Raw genomic sequence first — 18,929 nt, forward strand, 5'->3', positions numbered from 1 at the left:
AAGGTGTTTTTCTGCATCAATTTTTCCACCAGGGACAGGTGGTACGGCACGGTCCAACTACTTGGAGCGTTCCGCGGCAGCGTGGCCAGACCCATCCTTCGCAACACCGGGGACAGGTAGAACCTCAGCACGTAGTGACACTTGGTGTTTGCGTACTGAGGGTCTACGCACCGCTTGATGCAGCCGCACACAAAGGTGGCCATCAGTATGAGGGCGATGTTGGGCACGTTTTTTCCCCCTTTATCTAGAGGCTTGTACATCGCGTCCCTGCGGACACGATCCATTTTCGACCTCCAGATAAAGCGGAAGATGGCTCGAGTGATCGCCGTCGCGCAGGAGTCTGGAATGGGCCAGACCTGCGCCACGTACAGCAACAGCGAGAGTACCTCACACCTGATGACCAGGTTCTTACCCGCAATGGAGAGGGAGCGTCGCTTCCACATGCCCAGTTTCCTCTTCACCATAGCCACTCGCTCCTTCCAGTTTCTAACGCATGCCCCGGTCCCTCCGAACCATATCCCCAGCACCTTCAGGCCGTCAGCCCTGACAGTGAAGGGGACAAAGGATCGGTCAGCCCAGTTCCCAAAGAACATGGCCTCGCTCTTCCCACGATTTACCTTGGCTCCCGAGGCCAGTTCGAACTGTTCGCAGATGTGCATCAGTCTGCGCACCGACAGCGGATCCGAGCAGAAGACGGCGACGTCGTCCATGTACAGGGAGGCTTTTACCTGAGTGCCTCCACTGCCTGGGATCGTCACTCCTCTTATGCCCGGATCCTTCCTGATGGACTCGGCAAAGGGTTCTATGCAACACACGAAAAGGACAGGCGAGAGAGGACAGCCCTGCCTGACTCCAGGTTTAATCGGAAAGCTATCTGTTTCCCATCCATTGATTGAGACTGCGCTACTGATGTTAGTATAGAGCAGTTGGATCCAATTTCGAATTCCCTCCCCAAACCCCATTTTGGAGAGCACATCCCCCATGTAGGTGTGCGATATTCTGTCAAAGGCCTTCTCCTGATCCAACTGATGAGGCAGGTATCCACACCCCTGTCCTGTACATAGGCAATCGTATCCCTGAGCAGCGCCAGGCTGTCAGAGATCTTCCTGCCTGGCACAGAGCAGGTCTGGTCAGGGTGAATCACCAATTCCACAGCGGATTTGACCCGGTTGGCGATGACCTTGGACAGAATCTTATAGTCCATAATTCAACAGTGAAATGGGTCGCCAATTTCTAATTTCGTCCCTTTCCCCTTTGTGCTTGTAGATGAGGGTGATGATGCCTTTCCTCATGGATTCTGACATACTACCGGCCAGGAGCATACTCTCGTACACTTCTAGCAGGTCTGGGCCGATCAAGTCCCACAGAGCCGAATACAACTCCGTCGGCAAGCCGTCGCTTCCGGGGGTTTTACTCTTCTCGAAGGACTCGAGGGCCTTAGTCAGTTCGTCAGGAGTTAGCGGTTTGTCCAGGCTCTCCCGCGTACTGTGGTCTAAGACCTCCGTGATAGAGGACAGGAAGGACTGGGAGGCCGTGCTGTCCGTGGGCTTCACGTCATACAGTCCGGCATAAAAGGATTTGCTGATCCTCAGAATGTCGGACCGTGATGACTTTACTGAGCCGTCTTCTTCCTTCAGGCTGCTGATCACAGAGCGCTCTCTGTGTACCTTTTGGAAGAAGAAACGTGAGCACGTCTCATCCTGCTCCACGGAGCGGACTCTGGAACGGAAGATGATCTTGGAGGCCTCCGAGGCAAAGTGCGAGGCTTGCTGGCCCTTCACCTCTTGGAGCTCCTCCTTGACATCGACCCCCATCGACTGCAGCCGCAGCAGATTCTGCATCTTTTTCTGGAGTCGGGACATTTCCCTCTGTTCCTTTCTAGCTTTCTGGGTGCCTTTGAGGATGAAGAACCTCTTGATGCTTCCCTTGATCACTTCCCACCAGTGTGTCAGGGACTCAAAGAGGGGTTTCACGGTTCTCCAACCTTTGTAATCCCTCTTGAGCTCCTCAATGTTCTCTGGGGTCAGCAGTTGCACATTTAGCTTCCATGCCCCCCTGCCCACCCTCAGGTCTTCCTCCAAGTGGCAGTCCGCCAGTAGGAGGCAGTGGTCAGAGAAGAACACCGGCTTGACCTCGGTGGATCTGACTGTGAATGCACGGGACACAAACAGGAAGTCTATCCTGGAACGAATGGACCCGTCTGGCCGCGACCAGGTGTATCTACGCTGCGCTCCGTCTGCAGGGTTGCTGAAGACGTCGTGCAGCTTGGCATCCTTAACTGTTTCCATCAGGGATCTGGACGTAGCGTCCAATCTGCTGCCGGCCCTGCCGGCGAGTGTTGGGTGAGAGTGCGTGTTTTTTGTGTGTAGCTGCTGCGGGTGAGTGAGTGAGTGAGAGAGAGAGAGAGAGAGAGAGAGAGAGAGAGAAAGAAAGAAAGTTGGATTTTGGAACATGTACATGTTGAGAAGTAAAGAAAGCAGATGTTTGTAAGAAAACTATTTTTAGCATTGAAAATCCCCTGGAAAGGGGAGGGTGCACCGTTCCCAGAGATACTGCAATACCGGGTCGATGCGTGGAGTGGACGGAGCAAGCCCCTATTCCATCTCCCTGCTCCAAAAATCAATTTAATATATGGTCCCCAGATAAGGGACGTATCAGATATTAAACTGATAAGAACAGATTTTTTTTTTTTGTAAAAATATACTTTATTCATAAATTATCTTCAATCACATTCAAAACCATTTCAAACACAACATTACAAGGGTACAATCCAGGTTAAACTTTTACAAAATGTATCACCAGGTGCATCAGTACAAACAATATTACAATCATTTACAGCCTTTCATTTTGATCTGTACAGCCCGAGGGGCTCTAAACAGTTCCCAGTCTCTCGGTGCGCTGTGGTAGAAAGGTCTTAGACAGCGACCCTTCCCCATTGCGCCTTTGCGGCAGCTGCCCCAAGCTTTAGTGCGTCCCTCAGCACGTAGTCCTGGACTTTGGATTGTGCCAGTCCGCAACAATCGGTCGGGGACAACTCTTTGTGCTGGAAGACCAACAAGTTTCGGGCAGACCAAAGCGCCTCTTTCACCGAGTTGATGATCCTCCAGCTGCAGTCGATGTTTGTCTCGGTGTGTGTCCCTGGGAACAGCCCGTAGAGCACAGAGTCCTGTGTCACTGAACTGCTCGGGATGAACCTCGACAGCAACCACTGCATCTCTCTCCAGACTTTCTTTGCAAAGGCACAATCCACAAGGAGGTGGACAACGGTCTCTTCCCCACCACAGCCACCTCGAGGGCAACGTGCAGAGGGGGTGAGCTTCCTGGCGTGTAGGAAGGATCTGACGGGGAGGGCCTTTCTCACCACCAGCCAAGCTACGTCTTGGTGCTTGTTGGAAAGTTCTGGCGATGAGGCATTCTGCCAAATGACTTTGACAGTCTGCTCGGGGAACCATCCCACAGGGTCCACCCTCTCCTTATCCCTCAGGGCCTCTAGGACGTTACGTGCTGACCACTGCCTGATGGACTTGTGGTCAAAGGTGTTTTTCTGCATCAATTTTTCCACCAGGGACAGGTGGTACGGCACGGTCCAACTACTTGGAGCGTTCCGCGGCAGCGTGGCCAGACCCATCCTTCGCAACACCGGGGACAGGTAGAACCTCAGCACGTAGTGACACTTGGTGTTTGCGTACTGAGGGTCTACGCACCGCTTGATGCAGCCGCACACAAAGGTGGCCATCAGTATGAGGGCGATGTTGGGCACGTTTTTTCCCCCTTTATCGAGAGGCTTGTACATCGCGTCCCTGCGGACACGATCCATTTTCGACCTCCAGATAAAGCGGAAGATGGCTCGAGTTATCGCCGTCGCGCAGGAGTCTGGAATGGGCCAGACCTGCGCCACGTACAGCAACAGCGAGAGTACCTCACACCTGATGACCAGGTTCTTACCCGCAATGGAGAGGGAGCGTCGATCCCACATGCCCAGTTTCCTTTTCACCATAGCCACTCGCTCCTTCCAGTTTCTAACGCATGCCCCGGTCCCTCCGAACCATATCCCCAGCACCTTCAGGCCGTCAGCCCTGACAGTGAAGGGGACAAAGGATCGGTCAGCCCAGTTCCCAAAGAACATGGCCTCGCTCTTCCCACGATTTACCTTGGCTCCCCAGGCCAGTTCGAACTGGTCGCAGATGTGCATCAGTCTGCGCACCGACAGCGGATCCGAGCAGAAGACGGCGACGTCGTCCATGTACAGGGAGGCTTTTACCTGAGTGCCTCCACTGCCTGGGATCGTCACTCCTCTTATGCCCGGATCCTTCCTGATGGACTCGGCAAAGGGTTCTATGCAACACACGAAAAGAACAGGCGAGAGAGGACAGCCCTGCCTGACTCCAGATTTAATCGGAAAGCTATCTGTTTCCCACCCGTTGATTGAGACTGCGCTACTGATGTTAGTGTAGAGCAGTTGGATCCAATTTCGAATTCCCTCCCCAAACCCCATTTTGGAGAGCACATCCACCATGTAGGTGTGCGATATTCTGTCAAAGGCCTTCTCCTGATCCAAGCTGATGAGGCAGGTATCCACACCCCTGTCCTGTACATAGGCAATCGTATCCCTGAGCAGCGCCAGGCTGTCAGAGATCTTCCTGCCTGGCACAGAGCAGGTCTGGTCAGGGTGAATCACCAATTCCACAGCGGATTTGACCCGGTTGGCGATGACCTTGGACAGAATCTTATAGTCCACATTCAACAGTGAAATGGGTCGCCAATTTCTAATTTCCTCCCTTCCCCCCTTGTGCTTGTAGATGAGGGTGATGATGCCTTTCCTCATGGATTCTGACATACTGCAGGCCAGGAGCATACTCTCGTACACTCCTAGCAGGTCTGGGCCGATCAAGTCCCACAGAGCCGAATACAACTCCGCCGGCAAGCCGTCGCTTCCGGGAGTTTTACTCTTCTCCAAGGACTCGAGGGCCTTAGTCAGTTCATCAGGAGTTAGCGGTTTGTCCAGGCTCTCCCGCGTACTGTCGTCTAAGACCTCCGTGGTAGAGGACAGGAAGGACTGGGAGGCCGTGCTGTCCGTGGGCTTCACGTCATACAATCCGGCATAAAAGGATTTGCTGATCCACAAATTGTCCGACCGTGATGACTTTACTGAGCCGTCTTCTTCCTTCAGGCTGCTGATCACAGAGCTCTCTCTGTGTACCTTTTGGAAGAAGAAACGTGAGCACGTCTCATCCTGCTCCACGGAGCGGACTCTGGAACGGAAGAAGATCTTGGAGGCCTCCGAGGCAAAGAGCGAGGCTTGCTGGCCCTTCACCTCTTGGAGCTCCTCCTTGACATCGACCCCCATCGACTGCAGCCGGAGCAGATTCTGCATCTTTTTCTGGAGTCGGGACATTTCCCTCTGTTCCTTTCTAGCTTTCTGGGTGTCTTTGAGGATGAAAAACCTCTTGATGTTTCCCTTGATCGCTTCCCACCAGTGTGTCAGGGACTCAAAGAGGGGTTTCACGGTTCTCCAACCTTTGTAATCCCTCTTGAGTTCCTTAATGTTCTCTGGGGTCAGCAGTTGCACGTGTAGCTTCCATGCCCCACTGCCCACCCTCAGGTCTTCCTCTAAGTGGCACTCAGCCAGTAGGAGGCAGTGGTCAGAGAAGAACACTGGCTTAACGTTGGTGGATCTGACTGCGAGTGCTCGGGACACAAACAGGAAGTCTATCCTGGAACGGATGGACCCCTCTGGCCGCGACCAGGTGTATCTACGCTGCGCTCCGTCTGCAGGGTTGCTGAAGATGTCGTGCAGCTTGGCATCCTTTACTGTTTCCATCAGGGATCTGGACGTAGCGTCCAATGTGCTGTTGGCCCTGCCGGATCGTCCAGCCGCATCGATGATGCAGTTGAAGTCACCGCCCAGAATGACCGGCCTGGAGGTCGCCAGCAGCAATGGGAGCTGCTGAAAAACCGCCAGCCGCTTGCCCTTTTGTGCCGGGGGGTACATGTTAATTAACCGGAGTGGAGCATTCTTGTACATTGCGTCTGCTACCAGGAGGCGCCCGCCCACCACCTCCTTAACCTCGGAGACGGCGAAGTTGCCTCCCTGCAGCAGAATACCCAGGCCGGAGGAACGAGAGTCGTTTCCTCCCGACCAGATCGATGGCCCGTGGGACCACCATCGTGACCGTTGCCTGTAGGAGCTGAGGTGCGGTATCGCACACTCCTGCAGAAACAACAGGTCAGCTTTGACCTTGGCAAGGTAGTCCAAGGTCGCAGCACATCGTGTAGTAGATTTAATGCTACGCACATTTATGGATACAATCTTTACACCCATTTTAAAGCATTTAGTCTCTTACCAAACCTGTTGTCTCCGAGAGTCCCAGAACTTTGGTCTGCTCCTGCATACCCATGGTGTTCACAAATTGCCTCACTTTGGATGGGCTGAGGAAACTGTCCTGAACCTCCCCATTGGAGATGTTCTGCTCAGGTGGCATCTGGGGATTCGTGTAGAGGACGGGATTTGAAATGTCCTCTGTTGGAGAAGCTTCTCCAATCCTCTCCCCCTCTTTGGCGTCGCTGCTCCCGGCTTCCCGGAGCTGGGGTGCGCTGAGCGCTTCACTGCTCCCAGATTGCTGGGGCTGGGGTGAGCTGGCCTCTTCGGGTTGTAGGCAAAGTCGGGGTGCGCTGGTCTCCTCATTGTCTCCAATGTTCTGGAGCTCGGGTGTCTCGTCTTCCAAATCCCTAGAGCTTTTGCGCTTCTTCTGTAGGTGCCGCCCCGGCACATCTTCGTCCGAAGAGCAGCTGCCCTTTTCATCCGTGTCGGATGGGAGACGCCTCTTGCCTCTTGTCTGGGAAGTGGCTTGGTCCCTTCTTAGCCCCTTCTTCCTTTTGGCTCTCTTCACCAGCTGCCACTCCCCCTACTGATTTTCCGCTGCTGCCTCCTCCTCCATTGATTCGCTCTCCTGAGGACTGGGAGGTTCAGGGGGTGGTGCTGTTGATTGGCTATCTGCTGCCTCAATCTTTTCCTCCACCTTGTCTCTCTCTGTGTCCTCCTTTGTCCCGTTGTTCTCACTGGGGGCCATGTTGCTTGGAGTGTTGCAAGTGTCTTTGGTAGTAGTGACACGAAGCATTTCTTCTGCTTCCCCCTCATTGGCTTTGGCTGCCCGTGCATAAGTGAGACAGCGTTTGGGGCAGGTCCTGTAGAGTTGACCTGCCTCGCCACACAGGTTACAGTACTTAGTCTGTTTGCAGTCCTTTGTCCGGTGCCCTTCCTGTTTGCAGTTCTTGCAGAGGGCGGCGCTGCAGTTGGCCGCCACATGACCAGACTTGCCGCATGAGCGACAAAGTTTGGGTTGCCCAGCGTAGACAAGGAAGCCACGGCTTGGAAGATGGCTCCCTTACCATCGGTCTTGACCGTGACCTTAACCTGGCGTTTGCATGTCCAAATCCCGAAGGCGTCTCTAACCTCGGTGCAGCTCCCAACCTTGTCGACGTACCTGGCGAGGAAGGTGAGCACGTCGGCGACAGGGACGTGGGGGTTGTAGAGATGCACCGTCACCACACGGTCCCGTTGCAACGGCAGAGCAAAGAGCGGCTCCACCGTCAGGATCTTCATCTCCGGCTGGTCTCTCTTCTCCTCGAACACCTTCAGGAACTTGACGCAAGCTGCCCCTCGCTTGAAAGTCACGTCGAAATATCCAGCGCTGGGGAAGTCTCGCAGGGAGTAGATCTCCTCCGCTTCAAATCCACACGCCTTCAACAGGATCCGCTTGATGATGAAGGCCCGATCCATGGGTGCTCCTCCTTCGCTGTCCTTCACCGTCACCCGAACGGTGTTACGTACCGCATCATATGGGGCTCGGCTGGTTATAACCATCGCTTAACGACCTTGTCCTGGGAGAACGGCTTTTTTTGGAAAAATTTACTTTATTCGTAAAATATCTGGAAGAACATTCCAAACCATTTCAAAATCACCATCAGAAAAGTACAATCAGATTCAACTTTTACACATGGATCACAAGGTGCATCGATACAATCAATGAATATTACAATCATTTGCAGACATACATTTTGCGCTGTACAGCCCGAGGGGCTCTAAACAGTTCCCAGTCTCTCGCTGCACTGTGGCAGAAAGGTCTTAGACAGCGACCCTTCTCCATTGCGCCTTTGCGGCGGCTGCCCCAAGCTTTAGTGCGTCCCTCAGCACGTAGTCCTGGACTTTGGAATGTGCCAGTCTGCAACACTCGGTCGGGGACAACTCTTTGCACTGGAAGACCAACCAGTTTCGGGCAGGCCAAAGAGCGTCTTTCACCGAGTTGATGATCCTCCAGCTGCAATTGATGTTTGTCTCGGTGTGTGTCCCTGGGAACAGCCCGTAGAGCACAGAGTCCTGTGTCACAGAACTGCTCGGGACGAACCTCGACAGAAACCACTGCATCTCTCTCCGGACTTTCTTTGCAAAGGCACAATCTACAAGGAGGTGAACAACGGTCTCGTCCCTACCACAGCCACCTCGAGGGCAACGTGCCGAGGGGGTGAGACTCCTGGCGTGTAGGAAGGATCTGACGGGGAGGGCCTTTCTCACCACCAGCCAAGCTACGTTTTGGTGCTTGTTGGAAAGTTCTGGCGATGAGGCATTCTGCCAAATGGCTTTGACAGTCTGCTGGGGGAACCATCCCACAGGATCCACCCTCTCCTTTTCCCGCAGGGCCTCTAAGACGTTACGTGCCGACCACTGCCTGGTGGACTTGTGGTCAGAGGTGTTTCTCTGCATAAATTTTTCCACCAGGGACAGGTGGTACGGCACGGTCCAACTACTTGGAGCGTTCCGCGGCAGCGTGGCCAGACCCATCCTTCGCAACACCGGGGACAGGTAGAACCTCAGCACGTAGTGACACTTGATGTTTGCGTACTGAGGGTCTACGCACCGCTTGATGCAGCCACACACAAAGGTGGCCATCAGTGTGAGGGCGATGTTGGGCATGTTTTTCCCCCCTTTATCTAGAGGCTTGTACATCGCGTCCCTGCGGACACGATCCACTTTCGACCTCCAGATAAAGCGGAAGATGGTTCGAGTGATCGCCATCGCGCAGGAGTCTGGAATGGGCCAGACGTGCGCCACGTACAGCAACAGCGAGAGTGCCTCACACCTGATGACCAGGTTCTTACCCGCAATGGAGAGGGAGCATCGCTCCCACATGCCCACTTTTCTTTCCACCATAGACACTCGCTCCTTCCAGTTTCTAACACATGTCCCGGTCCCTCCGAACCCTATCCCCAGCACCTTCAGGCCATCAGCCCTGACGGTGAAGGGGACAAAGGATCGGTCAGCCCAGTTCCCGAAGAACATGGCCTTGTCTGAACATATCAACGGACAGGCCTCCTGGGGAGCAGATTGAAAGACCTCCCAACATGCCAGGGGTGGAGTCTGCAAACTGCTCGTTCAGGGTATACCTGGCTAGGAACCCAATCCGAAGACCGCCTCCAGAGTGCGGAGCTAGTCCCCACTCTGGCTTAATGTGTGTGTGTTCCCTCTGTCTCAATCTGCTTTATAACTTTTTGACTTGTTTGTATTTGAATGTTGCTGAGTTGCAACTGAGAGTGAATCATTGGCTCTTGTGCTATTTTGTTTGAAAATGATCTTTGCTTTCTGTTTTAATGAAATTAATTTTCTCCCCCACCCCTCAAGGAATTTTTATTTTGAAACTTGCAATCTGAAGATCCAGATCGGGACAAGGACTCTTCCTCTTCAGGAGCTTCCTCCAGAGGGGACGGACTGAGACCTTCTCCAAGGCTGCGCCCCATGGGCCCACGTGAGTTTGTGTCGGTTTCTTACCCTGAGATTTCATTTCCTCTCCGGGACCCTGGTTTTCGGTGGCTCCGGTTAACCAGTTCCTGTTGGACTGCAGGCCTGGAGTTTCAAAAAGATAATCCTGGGGTTAAAGTAGCCCGGCCTTGCAATCTAAAACTTACATGTTAGCCTCTGGTGCGTGAGGAACAGGAGCCCCACAAGAGGAAATGAAAAGTCCTAATGTGAAGCTGCCTAAAATCTTGTTATAATTCAGGGATAATGCGTGTATTTTGGGCTGTGCGATCATTCTGACGGTTAAACGGGATTGCCGGTGGTCATTTTACTGAGGGTTTAGATTTCTATCTGCCTTTCTCCAGTTTTCTTTCTGTTTATTTCTTCGCTTTGCGCTATTTAAGTCTTCAAGGAATAATCACAGGTGAATTGATGGACCCACAGCAGGGGAAGTGAGCTGCAGAAGGGGCAGGGAAAGACTTTACACATGGGGAGAGGGGGCAGGAGTTTCAGAAGGTAGGAGTGACAGAGGGGGCTGATCAAGGGGGAGGGAGGCTGCTGTTCGTTTCGGAGGGGGGTAATTAGAATGAACATGGGGACAGGCTGCTTGTTCATGTTTGAAGTAGTGAGGGGTCGCTGCTACATGTTTTAAATGGTGAATGCATATGAGTTAATAGCTGACTGATATGAGTTTGTATTTACACAAAAGTCCAGAGAGGTAGGGGGTGGAGGGCGCTGCTGGGAGTCGGGGGACTGTTGTGATGGTGGGTTGGGAGTTACATGGGGGTTTGAGAGAGATTTTTGAGTGGGCAAATGTGGGGTTAAAAATGGCGCGAGTAATTTGGTGGCGACAAAACAAATGGTCGGGCGAAAATGACGTGACAGAAAAAGATGCAGAATCTGCTGCGGCTGCGGTCGATGGGGGTCGATGTCAAGGAGGAGCTCCAAGAGGTGAAGGGCCAGCAAGCCTCGCACTTTGCCTCGGAGGCCTCCAAGATCATCTTCCGTTCCAGAGTCCGCTCCGTGGAGCAGGATGAGACGTGCTCACGTTTCTTCTTCCAAAAGGTACACAGAGAGCGCTCTGTGATCAGCAGCCTGAAGGAAGAAGACGGCTCAGCAAAGTCATCACGGTCGGACATTTTGAGGATCAGCAAATCCTTTTATGCCGGATTGTATGACGTGAAGCCCACGGACAGCACGGCCTCCCAGTCCTTCCTGTCCTCTATCACGGAGGTCTTGGACCACAGTACGCGGGAGAGCCTGGACAAACCGCTAACTCCTGATGAACTGACTAAGGCCCTTGAGTCCATGGAGAAGAGTAAAACTCCCGGAAGCGACGGCTTGCCGGCGGAGTTGTATTCGGCTCTGTGGGACTTGATCGGCCCAGACCTGCTAGGAGTGTACGAGAGTATGCTACTGGCCGGTAGTATGTCAGAATCCATGAGGAAAGGCATCATCACCCTCATCTACAAGCACAAGGGGGGAAGGGAGGAAATTAGAAATTGGCGACCCATTTCACTGTTGAATGTGGACTATAAGATTCTGTCCAAGGTCATCGCCAATCGGGTCAAATCCGCTCTGGAATTGGTGATTCACCCTGACCAGACCTGCTCTGTGCCAGGCAGGAAGATCTCTGACAGCCTGGCACTGCTCAGGGATACGATTGCCTATGTACAGGACAGGGGTGTGGATACCTGCCTCATCAGCTGGGATCAGGAGAAGGCCTTTGACAGAATATCGCACACCTACATGGGGGATGTGCTCTCCAAAATGGGGTTTGGGGAGGGAATTCGAAATTGGATCCAACTGCTCTACACTAACATCAGTAGCGCAGTCTCAATCAATGGGTGGGAAACAGATAGCTTTCCGATTAAATCTGGAGTCAGGCAGGGCTGTCCTCTCTCGCCTGTTCTTTTCGTGTGTTGCATAGAACCCTTTGCCGAGTCCATCAGGAAGGATCCGGGCATAAGAGGAGTGACGATCCCAGGCAGTGGAGGCACTCAGGTAAAAGCCTCCCTGTACATGGACGACGTCGCCGTCTTCTGTTCGGATCCGCTGTCGGTGCGCAGACTGATCCACATCTGCGACCAGTTCGAACTGGCCTCGGGAGCCAAGGTAAATCGTGGGAAGAGCGAGGCCATGTTCTTTGGGAACTGGGCTGACCGATCCTTTGTCCCCTTCACTGTCAGGGCTGACGGCCTGAAGGTGCTGGGGATATGGTTCGGAGGGACCAGGGCATGCGTTAGAAACTGGAAGGAGCGAGTGGCTATGGTGAAAAGGAAGCTGGGCATGTGGGAGCGACGCTCCCTCTCCTTTGCGGGTAAGAACCTGGTCATCAGGTGCGAGGCACTCTCGCTGTTGCTGTACGTGGCGCAGGTCTGGCCCATTCCAGACTCCTGTGCGATGGCGATCACTCGAGCCATCTTCCGCTTTATCTGGAGGTCGAAAATGGATCGTGTCCGCAGGGACGCGATGTACAAGCCTCTAGATAAAGGGGGAAAAAACGTGCCCAACGTCGCCCTCATACTGATGGCCACCTTTGTGTGTGGCTGCATCAAGCGGTGCGTAGACCCTCAGTACGCAAACACCAAGTGTCACTACGTGCTGAGGTTCTACCTGTCCCCGGTGTTGCGAAGGATGGGTCTGGCCACGCTGCCGCGGAACGCTGCAAGTAGTTGGACCGTGCCGTACCACCTGTCCCTGGTGGAAAGATTTATGCAGAAAAACACCTTTGACCACAAGTCCATCAGGCAGTGGTCAGCACGTAACGTCCTAGAGGCCCTGAGGAAAAAGGAGAGGGTGGACCCTGTGGGATGGTTCCCCGAGCAGACTGTCAAAGTCATTTGGCAGAATTCCTCATCGGCAGAACTTTCCAACAAGCACCAAGACGTGGCATGGGTGGTGGTAAGAAAGGCCGTCCCCGTCAGATCCTTCCTACACGCCAGGAAGCTCACCCCCTCTGCACGTTGCCCTCGAGGTGGCTGTGGTGGGGAAGAGACCGTTGTTCACCTCCTTGTGGATTGTGTCTTTGCAAAGAAGGTCTGGAGAGAGATGCAGTGGTTTCTGTCGAGGTTCATCCCGAGCAGTTCTGTGACACAGGACTCTGTGCTCTACGGGCTGTTCCCAGGGACACACACCGAGACAAACATCAACTGCAGCTGGAGGATCATCAACTCGGTGAAAGAGGCGCTTTGGTCTGCCCGAAACTTGTTGGTCTTCCAGCACAAAGAGTTGTCCCCGACCGATTGTTGCGGACTGGCACAATCCAAAGTCCAGGACTACGTGCTGAGGGACGCACTAAAGCTTGGGGCAGCTGCCGCAAAGGCGCAATGGGGAAGGGTCGCTGTCTAAGACCTTTCTACCACAGCGCACCGAGAGACTGGGAACTGTTTAGAGCCCCTCGGGCTGTACAGATCAAAATGAAAGGCTGTAAATGATTGTAATATTGTTTGTACTGATGCACCTGCTGATACATTTTGTAAAAGTTTAACCTGGATTGTACCCTTGTAATGTTGTTTTTGAAATGGTTTGGAATGTGATTGAAGATATTTTATGAATAAAGTATATTTTTACAAAAAAAAAAAAATCTGTTCTTATCAGTTTAATATCTGATACGTCCCTTATCTGGGGACCATATATTAAATTGATTTTTGGAGCAGGGAGATGGAATAGGGGCTTGCTCCGTCCACTCCACGCATCGACCCGGTATTGCAGTATCTCTGGGAACGGTGCACCCTCCCCTTTCCAGGGGATTTTCAATGCTAAAAATAGTTTTCTTACAAACATCTGCTTTCTTTACTTCTCAACATGTACATGTTCCAAAATCCAACTTTCCTTCTTTCTCTCTCTCTCTCTCTCTCTCTCTCACTCACTCACCCGCAGCAGCTACACACAAAAAACACGCACTCTCACCCAACACTCGCCGGCAGGGCCGGAAGCAGATTGGACGCTACGTCCAGATCCCTGATGGAAACAGTTAAGGATGCCAAGCTGCACGACGTCTTCAGCAACCCTGCAGACGGAGCGCAGCGTAGATACACCTGGTCGCGGCCAGACGGGTCCATTCGTTCCAGGATAGACTTCCTGTTTGTGTCCCGTGCATTCACAGTCAGATCCACCGAGGTCAAGCCGGTGTTCTTCTCTGACCACTGCCTCCTACTGGCGGACTGCCACTTGGAGAAGGACCTGAGGGTGGGCAGGGGGGCATGGAAGCTAAATGTGCAACTGCTGACCCCAGAGAACATTGAGGAGCTCAAGAGGGATTACAAAGGTTGGAGAACCGTGAAACCCCTCTTTGAGTCCCTGACACACTGGTGGGAAGTGATCAAGGGAAGCATCAAGAGGTTTTTCATCCGCAAAGGCACCTAGAAAGCTAGAAAGGAACAGAGGGAAATGTCCCGACTCCAGAAAAAGATGCAGAATCTGCTCCGGCTGCAGTCGATGGGGGTCGATGTCAAGGAGGAGCTCCAAGAGGTGAAGGGCCAGCAAGCCTCGCACTTTGCCTCGGAGGCCTCCAAGATCATCTTCCGTTCCAGGGTCCGCTCCGTGGAGCAGGATGAGACGTGCTCACGTTTCTTCTTCCAAAAGGTACACAGAGAGCGCTCTGTGATCAGCAGCCTGAAGGAAGAAGACGGCTCAGTAAAGTCATCACGGTCCGACATTCTGAGGATCAGCAAATCCTTTTATGCCGGATTGTATGACGTGAAGCCCACGGACAGCACGGCCTCCCAGTCCTTCCTGTCCTCTATCACGGAGGTCTTAGACCACAGTACGCGGGAGAGCCTGGACAAACCGCTAACTCCTGACGAACTGACTAAGGCCCTCGAGTCCTTCGAGAAGAATAAAACCCCCGGAAGCGACGGCTTGCCGGCGGAGTTGTATTCGGCTCTGTGGGACTTGATCGGCCCAGACCTGCTAGGGGTGTACGAGAGTATGCTCCTGGCCGGTAGTATGTCAGAATCCATGAGGAAAGGCATCATCACCCTCATCTACAAGCACAAGGGGGAAAGGGATGAAATTAGAAATTGGCGACCCATTTCACTGTTGAATATGGACTATAAGATTCTGTCCAAGGTCATCGCCAATCGGGTCAAATCCGCTCTGGAATTGGTGATTCACCCTGACCAGACCTGCTCTGTGCCAGGCAGGAAGATCTCTGACAGCCTGGCGCTGCTCAGGGATACGATTGCCTATGTACAGGACAGGGGTGTGGATACCTGCCTCATCAGCTTGGATCAGGAGAAGGCCTTTGACAGAATATCGCACACCTACATGGGGGATGTGCTCTCCAAAATGGGCTTTGGGGAGGGAATTCGAAATTGGATCCAACTGCTCTACACTAACATCAGTAGCGCAGTCTCAATCAACGGGTGGGAAACAGATAGCTTCCCGATCAAATCTGGAGTCAGGCAGGGCTGTCCTCTCTCGCCTGTCCTTTTCGTGTGTTGCATAGAACCCTTTGCCGAGTCCATCAGGAAGGATCCGGGCATAAGAGGAGTGACGATCCCAGGCAGTGGAGGCACTCAGGTAAAAGCCTCCCTGTACATGGACGACGTCGCCGTCTTCTGCTCGGATCCGCTGTCGGTGCGCAGACTGATGCACATCTGCGACCAGTTCGAACTGGCCTCGGGAGCCAAGGTAAATCGTGGGAAGAGCGAGGCCATGTTCTTTGGGAACTGGGCTGACCGATCCTTTGTCCCCTTCACTGTCAGGGCTGACGGCCTGAAGGTGCTGGGGATATGGTTCGGAGGGACCGGGGCATGCGTTAGAAACTGGAAGGAGCGAGTGGCTATGGTGAAGAGGAAACTGGGCATGTGGGAGCGACGCTCCCTCTCCATTGCGGGTAAGAACCTGGTCATCAGGTGTGAGGTACTCTCGCTGTTGCTGTACGTGGCGCAGGTCTGGCCCATTCCAGACTCCTGCGCGACGGCGATCACTCGAGCCATCTTCCGCTTTATCTGGAGGTCGAAAATGGATCGTGTCCGCAGGGACGCGATGTACAAGCCTCTAGATAAAGGGGGAAAAAACGTGCCCAACATCGCCCTCATCCTGATGGCCACCTTTGTGTGCGGCTGCATCAAGCGGTGCGTAGACCCTCACTACGCAAACACCAAGTGTCACTACGTGCTGAGGTTCTACCTGTCCCCGGTGTTGCGAAGGATGGGTCTGGCCACGCTGCCGCGGAACGCTCCAAGTAGTTGGACCGTGCCGTACCACCTGTCCCTGGTGGAAAAATTTATGCAGAAAAACACCTTTGACCACAAGTCCATCAGGCAGTGGTCAGCACGTAACGTCCTAGAGGCCCTGAGGGATAAGGAGAGGGTGGACCCTGTGGGATGCTTCCCCGAGCAGACTGTCAAAGTCATTTGGCAGAATGCCTCATCGCCAGAACTTTCCAACAAGCACCAAGACGTAGCTTGGCTGGTGGTGAGAAAGGCCCTCCCCGTCAGATCCTTCCTACACGCCAGGAAGCTCACCCCCTCTGCACGTTGCCCTCAAGGTGGCTGTGGTGGGGAAGAGACCGTTGTCCACCTCCTTGTGGATTGTGCCTTTGCAAAGAAAGTCTGGAGAGAGATGCAATGGTTGCTGTCGAGGTTCATCCCGAGCAGTTCTGTGACACAGGACTCTGTGCTCTACGGGCTGTTCCCAGGGACACACACCGAGACAAACATCGACTGCAGCTGGAGGATCATCAACTCGGTGAAAGAGGCGCTTTGGTCTGCCCGAAACTTGTTGGTCTTCCAGCACAAAGAGTTGTCCCCGACCGATTGTTGCGGACTGGCACAATCTAAAGTCCAGGACTACGTGCTGAGGGACGCACTAAAGCTTGGGGCAGCTGCCGCAAAGGCGCAATGGGGAAGGGTCGCTGTCTAAGACCTTTCTACCACAGCGCACCGAGAGACTGGGAACTGTTTAGAGCCCCTCGGGCTGTACAGATCAAAATGAAAGGCTGTAAATGATTGTAATATTGTTTGTACTGATGCACCTGCTGATACATTTTGTAAAAGTTTAACCTGGATTGTACCCTTGTAATGTTGTTTTTGAAATGGTTTGGAATGTGATTGAAGATATTTTATGAATAAAGTATATTTTTACAAAAAAAAAAATCTGTTCTTATCAGTTTAATATCTGATACGTCCCTTATCTGGGGACCATATATTAAATTGATTTTTGGAGCAGGGAGATGGAATAGGGGCTTGCTCCGTCCACTCCACGCATCGACCCGGTATTGCAGTATCTCTGGGAACGGTGCACCCTCCCCTTTCCAGGGGATTTTCAATGCTAAAAATAGTTTTCTTACAAACATCTGCTTTCTTTACTTTTCAACATGTACATGTTCCAAAACCCAACTTTCTTTCTTTCTCTCTCTCTCTCTCTCTCACTCACTCACTCACCCGCAGCAGCTACACACAAAAAACATGCACGCTCACCCAACACTCACAGACAGCACTCTCATCTCACAAACACTCTACCTCACTCATATAAAAACATCTTTCACTTGCAAATACACCTCTCAAACACTCTCTCAGCTGCACCTTTCGCCTCACAACATTTTAAACCAGCTCTCTGCTGCCGCTGCCGCTGCTGCTGATACAGCAACAATCAAAACTCACACCTCAAACCTCACACACTTTACACAGCTACTCCGAAACCTCTACATCCACATTCACACAATCCTTACATTGCACAAGGAGCCCATTCCCCCCGTCGTGCCTGCACCAGTTCTCCCAATGAACATTTCACCTCGTGCCTTTCTCCTGCCTTCTCCACGTAACCCGGCACATGCTTTCTTTTCAAATAATCATCTCATTCCCTCTTCAATTGAACCTGCCTCCGCCGCGCTATCAGGCGGTGCATTCCAGACCCTGGCCACTCGCTGCTCCTGTCACTTTTGCTTCTTTTGCCAGTTACTTTAAACCTGTGCCCTCTCCTTCTCGATCCTTTCCCCGGTGCAAACAGTTTCTCCCTATCTACTCTCTCCCGACCCCTCATGATTTTCAATACCTCTATCAAGTCTCCTCTCGGACTTCTTTTCCCCAAGGAATACATTCCCAGCTTCCCCAATCTTACTTCATAACTCAACTTCCTCGCCCCTGGAACCAAACTCGTAAACCTCTTCTGCACTCTCTCCAATGCCTTCACTACCTTCCTAAAATGCAAGTCAAATTGCAATCCGTCAGAGTCGGCATGGCTTTACGAAGAGTAAATCGTGTTTGACTAATTTGCTGGAGTTCTTTGAAGATGTGACAAGCAAAGTGGATAATGGGGATCCTGTAGATGTAGCATGTCTGGACTTCCAGAAGGCATTTGATAAGGTGCCGCACAAAAGATTAATACACAAGATAAGATCACACGCAGCTAAGGGTAATATATTAGCTTGGCTAGAGGATTGGCTAACCAACAGAAAGCAGAGAGTCAGGATTAATGGGTCTTTTGTGGATGGCAAGCTGTAACTAGTGGGGTGCCACAGGGTTCGGTCCTTTGGCCCCAACTATTTACTTGGATTCAGGGGTAGAAGGTACTATAGCTAACTTTGCAGATGACACCAAAATAGGTGGGAAAGTAAGTTGCAATGAAGAAATAAGAAATTTACAAATGGATTTGGACAGGTTAGGTGAATGGGGCAAAATTTGGCAGATGGAGTTTAACGTGGATAAGTGTGAGGTTATCCATTTTGGTCAGAAGAATAAAAAGGTGACTTATTATTTAAATGGAGAGAAACTTCAGAAATGCTTCAGCACAGAGGGATCTGGGTGTCCTCGCGCATGAATCGCTGTAAGCTAGTATGCAGGTACAGCAGGTAACAAGGAAGGCAAATGGAATCGCTTCTCGGCCTTTTGGCAAAGATCAAGTGTAGTCGTGAAGCAATGGCTATAACCAGTCGAGCCCCATATCATGGGGTACGTAACACCGTTCGGGTGACGGTGAAGGACAGCAAAGCTTTCTTTACTTTCCAACATGTACATGTTTCAAAACCCAATTGGATCCGACTGCTGTACACTAACAGCGCAGTCTCAATCAATGGCTGGGAATCAGATAGCTTTCCGATTAAATCAGGAGTCAGGCAGGGCTTCCCTCTCTCCGCTGTCCTGTTTGTGAGTTGCATAGAACCCTTTGCTGTGTCCATCAGGAAGGATCC

General features: G+C 52.4%; 3 pseudogenes; 2 read left to right on the plus strand and 1 right to left on the minus strand.

The window, feature by feature from the left end:
* Window positions 1–2,527: 2,527 nt before the first annotated feature.
* Window positions 2,528–2,702, minus strand: LOC144669037 (U2 spliceosomal RNA; annotated as a pseudogene).
* Window positions 2,703–13,353: 10,651 nt separating this feature from the next.
* Window positions 13,354–13,529, plus strand: LOC144669033 (U2 spliceosomal RNA; annotated as a pseudogene).
* Window positions 13,530–16,875: 3,346 nt separating this feature from the next.
* On the plus strand, window positions 16,876–17,049 carry LOC144669041 (U2 spliceosomal RNA; annotated as a pseudogene).
* Window positions 17,050–18,929: the final 1,880 nt, after the last annotated feature.

The sequence above is a fragment of the Cetorhinus maximus genome, chromosome 28, assembly GCF_964194155.1.
Source record: "Cetorhinus maximus chromosome 28, sCetMax3.hap1.1, whole genome shotgun sequence".
Lineage (NCBI taxonomy): Eukaryota > Metazoa > Chordata > Chondrichthyes > Lamniformes > Cetorhinidae > Cetorhinus > Cetorhinus maximus.